We start from the raw sequence: 6000 nt of genomic DNA on the forward strand, positions 1-6000 counted from the left end.
CTCTCGTCAGGTCGTAGCCCCTGCAATGACACCAGAAGATGGTGGAAGAAGGGGCGCAATTTTCCCCCCTCTCTCCATGCACGAGTCTTAATGTGCATTATGTGCCGAAATGCATGAACGGGACCCGTGAACCGAGGGCCCTCACTGTGTTTTTGTTTTAACCCATTCTGACCTGAGATCAGATTCTAAAAATGTCTTCTACATCCTGACAGTTTTCTGAAAAAGCTATGTTTCTATGTCAGTCGTTCTTCGATTTTTCAAAAATAGCAGATCTACAAGCTCGTAGCGCGCCACTCGGTGGCGCGCTATGAGCTTGTAGATCTGCTATTTTTCAATAGCTAAAGCATATAGCAATAGCTAAAGCAATTTCAATAGCAATAGCTAAAGCAATTTCAATAGCAATAGCTAAAGCATAACATAACATTTGCCTAACACCAAAAGGGGTTCCCGCCCAGAATGGGTTAAACGAGGGGAGGAGGGCCGCCGCATCAAAACAGTGGTGGGACAGCAATCAATGGAACCTGTGGTTTATTTGGGGTGAAATGAGATTTCTCTTTTTTTATTGGGATGTTTGCATCTCGATGTAATTTACCAGCTTTATCGTGGCATAACCTAGAAGCGTCCTGGCTTCATTTTTTACAGTAAATTTGTCATGGGGCAATTTATACAACAGGCCCAAAATGAATCCGGTTATTTTATTTACAACCCACACACACACACACACACACACACACACACACACACACACACACACACACACACATGCGTGCGCACACACAGTTTGCTGTATGCCGTTATGCCGTTTCATTTTACGGTCTTCTTGGAATAGAGATCCCCGTTGGCTAAGCATTGCAGCTTGGTGGGGTGCCAGGCCATCAGCATGATTAGACAGACACACCACGCTGTACAACGGTGGGAGGTTAGGAAGTGGTGTGTGTGTGTGTGTGTGTGTGTGTGTGTGTGTGTGTGTGTGTGTGTGTGTGTGTGTGTGTGTGTGTGTGTGTGTGTGTGTGTGTGTGTGTGTGTGTGTGTGTGTGTGTGTGTGTGTGTGTGTGTGTGTGTGTGATGACATGATGGTTGTATACTGTTCCATTTAGAGCTCTGTTCAACATTCTCAAATGACGCCTTTTTTTTGAGTAGCCAATTATATTTTTTAGTTTTTCTTCTATAAATCTTTATCCCGTGATTTTGTAGCCCTATAAGCTGTAATACTGGACACTGTACTCTCCCTCTGCCAACCTGGGGAGAGCCCGAACTGAGCTCATGCTTCCTTCAATGCATGAGGAGTGAGCAGGCCGCTTCTTATCACCTAATAGGGAGGAGTTTCCCCATGAGTAGGACGTAGCGCGTGGAACCACCAGTTCCTTTCTCCTCCTGACCAAGGGGAGGCAGTATAGAGACCAGGATTACTGCACGTTGACCAGTTCCTTTCTCCTCCTGACCAAGGGGAGGCAGTATAGAGACCAGGATTACTGCATGTTGACCAGTTCCTTTCTCCTCCTGACCAAGGGGAGGCAGTATAGAGACCAGGATTACTGCACGTTGACCAGTTCCTTTCTCCTCCTGACCAAGGGGAGGCAGTATAGAGACCAGGATTACTGCACGTTGACCAGTTCCTTTCTCCTCCTGACCAAGGGGAGGCAGTATAGAGACCAGGATTACTGCACGTTGACCAGTTCCTTTCTCCTCCTGACCAAGGGGAGGCAGTATAGAGACCAGGATTACTGCATGTTGTTTGTGAGGGTACTGTGTACATACCCTAGGGCAGGGGTTCTGAACATTTTTGGCTGGGGACCCCCGGAAATACTTCGGCATGCCGCTCTGCCCCCCCCCCCCCCCCCCCACCCTCCAATACACTGACTGCAAAAATGCACTTAATAATAGAGAAAATATATCATAAATAAATACTGAAACCAGATATAATCATTAAAGAAAGTTTATGCATGTACTATGTATACTCTTCATTTCCATTTTCCAGTCATTCAGTTGCAACCGAGTGGCGCGCTATGAGCTTGTAGGTCTTGGCTTGTAAGAACGACTGACATAGAAACATAGCTTTTTCAGAAAACTGTCAGGATGTAGAAGACATTTTTAGAATCTGATCTCAGGTCAAAATGGGTTAAAGGGTCACTTCACCTCTGGAAGAAAATCCAGTCACTCAATGTTAATGGTATTTGTAATTGATAACAGTAGCACCATTTGAAATTTGCACCCTTTGACCAGAAAAATAATGAAGTCTGTGTATTTGACTAGGGGTTGACTGGATTGCTGAATTCCTACAATGCCCATAATGCTTTGCTGCGCTGTTCCTCAGGGGGAGGCTTCGTGTAGGTGTGACTTTATGATCTTTATCCTCCCATTTTCTACAAACAACAAATACACATAGAAGTGACCCAGTGTTGCCATGTCTGCTTATTATAAGCAACTTTGGGCTTATTTTTGTTGCTTGTAAATATTGGTGGTTCACAATCACTGGTTGATGTTTCTTTTTTTTTACTTGTTTCTAAAATGTAGTTGATATTTGGGCTTTCATCCAAATGTTTTTCACACCAGTGGTTCTCCATGAACATGCCAAGGACCCCCAAATTAATTTGTATTTTTCCACGTAATTTGTGCCATGGAGCCCTGTATTAGATATGTTGTTAAAATGTTTCAAAGATATTCCACATTTGCACTTTATCCACTCAAGATTATTTTTTTAAATAGCCGGCTTATGTGCCTAATAGGCACATAATATAAATAACCAAAAATATATGTGCATATTGTTTTGAGGCTTGTTTGCACTTTGCATGGACATGGTTGCTTATTTCTCTCACAAAGTCAAAGAACTGGCAACCTTCACTGCGGGTGCATTTTTGCAAGAATAATAACAAACCACTTTTTGCTAGCCTTTTTCGAGTGGATGACTAAACAACACGACATGAAGCCATGTGTTCTTTCTTGTACAACGTGAAGTCTGCTTCTCCTTTTTCTTGAACCAGTAAACGGTTGGACATTAGATTTGTTTTGGAAGAAAGTATTCACTCTTCAGGAATTAGACAGAGCCGCTGCAGCCGCATCGATGCTGTCTGCGTTACGGTTGAAAATGGTCATGTAGCTTTTTATAGCAAAGCAAACTAAATATATATAAATTAGCATAGTATCACTAAACAAACGTGTTTTTCCTCAATTGTTTCGTCATTCCCACACCATGAAGAAAGTCTGTGATTGATATTGAAGGGAGATATAATGCATTTTATAATAAAACAAAACGTAGCCTGTAACTGTAACATTGTAACCACGTGTCATCATCATGCTTTTAATTAGTGGATATTGTTACATTATGTTTTACTGTAGTTCAACTGTATGGTAAGCAATCCCCAGCAAAATGATTACATGAAGAGAATGTACAACACGTTATGCAATATGCCATTTCTGCCAAATTAAATCGTTCAAATGAACACTAGATGGAATTTGGGGTGCAACCTTTTTTCATTCTTTACATATAGTCAATGAGCAGCAAGCAGGTGTACATCATGTAAACGTTTTATTAGATAACTTCATTATAGCTGTTTTCCAAGTTTTGAAATGATGACATGAAGGCTTGGAAAAGGGAATGTTCTTATTTATAAGGTGAACACAACTCTTCCCTCCGATGCAGCAGTTCCTCTCACGTTTGGCTGAAAACGACATCCGTATTGTCTGTCCTCCAGTCCTGACTCCTGTAAATGAAAACAATATGGCCATCATCATCTATCCGACGTGAAGCCTGATTTATACATGTTGCATGCATGACGTTGGTGCACCGAAAATAACAGACCTACAAGCTCACAAAGTGTCGAATCCGCGATGCGCTGTGAGCTTGTAGACCTATTTTCGGGACCCAAAGTAACGATGGCTGCGTCTATGAACTGGAATCTTGAAACAAGTCTACGTACTACGACACTCTGAACTATACACATACATAGCCTAGCTACTACGCTAACTTTATAAAACTCTCACATTAAAGCAATCGATTGCTAGATTATGCAAGTTTACATCATGTTTACACTTTGCAGAAATACCTAGCCATGGTTTACATGACGCTCTTATGACAATCATGTTTCAGGGCTACAGAAATACTTACTTGATCAAGTAAAAAATATCCAGGGCCAGGCTGCCCTGCATGCTCGTTTCTTTCATCTGCGCTGGGGTTGATCTTCTGTGTATTCCGGTTCAAATAAATATTGTCCATGGAGTGCTATCAGTATCACTCTGCACTGCAGATGCCATGATAATACACAAACAAACAATCTGAGGAATGCATCGGTGGGGGTGGCCTGGGGTTGTAGGTGGAACGGAGTAGAGACTAGGGACACCCCTCTGGGCTGTCTTCAGGTGTAGGTGTAGCCGTGTGTAGGTGACGCGCATACTCTAAGGTGACGCGAGGTTAGACTGTTGTAGTCCGGAGGGGAGGGGCCATGAGCATTCTGACGTAGATAAAATTAATTCCTGACCAGGATATCTGAAAACAGGGATTCCGCACACAAAAACCCAGGAAAAGTGTTTCTAGTGTCCTAAACATCATTAAAATAAGATCAGGTTGTGTCAGGGGTGAAGTGACCCTTTAAGAAGACATTTTTTTAGAATCGGTCAGGTCTAAATGGGTTTATCCTCCTTACTGTACACTTACTGTACAGTATAGGATGTATTGTTGCTGCATGCTGTTGATCTCTATACTGGCTCTACCTGCCAGTGAGGAGTCCCCACCGGGGGGAGAAACTCCCCGCGGGCGCCCCGGCCCCAACTCAAGGAGTTGCTGCCTGGTGCCCCCTCCCCTCTGCCTCTCCTCCCGGCTTCCCTCTCGCATCACATTGGGTTTATGGATGGATGGGGGGAAAAGGAGCATGCCAATTACAGATCCCTGGGGAACCCCCGGCCAACAAAGTATTAGGTTAAAGTGGTCAAAATGAAATAGGCTGAAGTGACACTTCAGTATAAATGCCTCATTTGCAACACGTCTGAATTTGTGGAGATATATTGGAATACAAATTTTAAGAAAATGAAACCCATAAAACACGAAAGAAAACAGTAGACATTTTATTATTATTATTATTATTATTATACTAGGATATATATTTTTTTTAAAGTCAGTTCATTAAAGTGCTTTAGGGACAATTACGGTTGATTGGGTCTGAATGTTCCAGTACTATAGTGTTAAAGGTCTGATGGTATTATCAGTGAACTAACATTGTATTGTATGTTATACTGTATATACATTCACTGGAATGTAATGGCAGATTTGCCCCACATAATGTACCTAGAAATGTTTTTTTCTTTTTTTTTTAAATATAAAGATTCTCTCTATTTCTGTGGGCCGAACTCCCAAATGCTATATTACCCATTTTGGGCGGGAACCCCTTTTGGTGTTAGCATTATGTTATGCTTTAGCTATTGAAAAAAAGCAGATCTACAAGCTCGTAGCGCGCCACTCGGTGCTTGTAGGTCTGCTATTTTTGAAAAATCGAAGAACGACTGACATAGAAACATAGCTTTTTCAGAAAACTGTCAGGATGTAGAAGACATTTTTAGAATCTGATCTCAGGTCAAAATGGGTTAACAGAAACATTAGGTATTTGTCACATTATTATTATTATTATTATTATTATTGTTGTTGTTGTTGTTGTTGTTGTTGTTGTTATATCAATGGACCAAGGACAGCAGCAATAAGCTCTGGCTCCTCATGTCTTGTTCTGTTTCCCCTCTCTCGCTGCAGTGTGAATACGTGAGCCAGGCGAGGGCAGCGCGGTCATCCATTCACTCATCAGCTCGCATCGTGTCAGATCAGCTTGTTGATATATCACAATATCACGGGGCATTACTGTACGCCACTGTTCCTCCACTGCTGATTAATGAATGCAACCTCGGACCGCACAGCCACTGTATCTGCATTCATGTGATTATCCCATTCTGGGCGGGAACCCCTTTTGGTGTTAGCATCATGTTATGCTTTAGCTATTGAAAAATAGCAGATCTACAAGC

At 42.2% G+C, this 6000-nt stretch overlaps 1 protein-coding gene across 1 annotated transcript in view; it reads left to right on the forward strand.

Annotated features, from left to right (window-relative positions):
* The window catches only part of LOC306932398 (dehydrogenase/reductase SDR family member 13-like), a 65336-nt gene extending 59569 nt beyond the window's left edge, over positions 1 to 5767 (forward strand). Inside the window, exon 8 of the mRNA XM_079514190.1 lies at positions 5735 to 5767. The gene's annotated coding sequence lies outside the window, so the exon portion shown is untranslated. The remainder of the gene's footprint in view (positions 1 to 5734) is intronic.
* The last annotated feature ends 233 nt before the right edge of the window (positions 5768 to 6000 follow it).

This window comes from Electrona antarctica (assembly GCF_951216825.1).
Source record: "Electrona antarctica genome assembly, chromosome: 11".
Classification (NCBI taxonomy): Eukaryota; Metazoa; Chordata; class Actinopteri; order Myctophiformes; family Myctophidae; genus Electrona; species Electrona antarctica.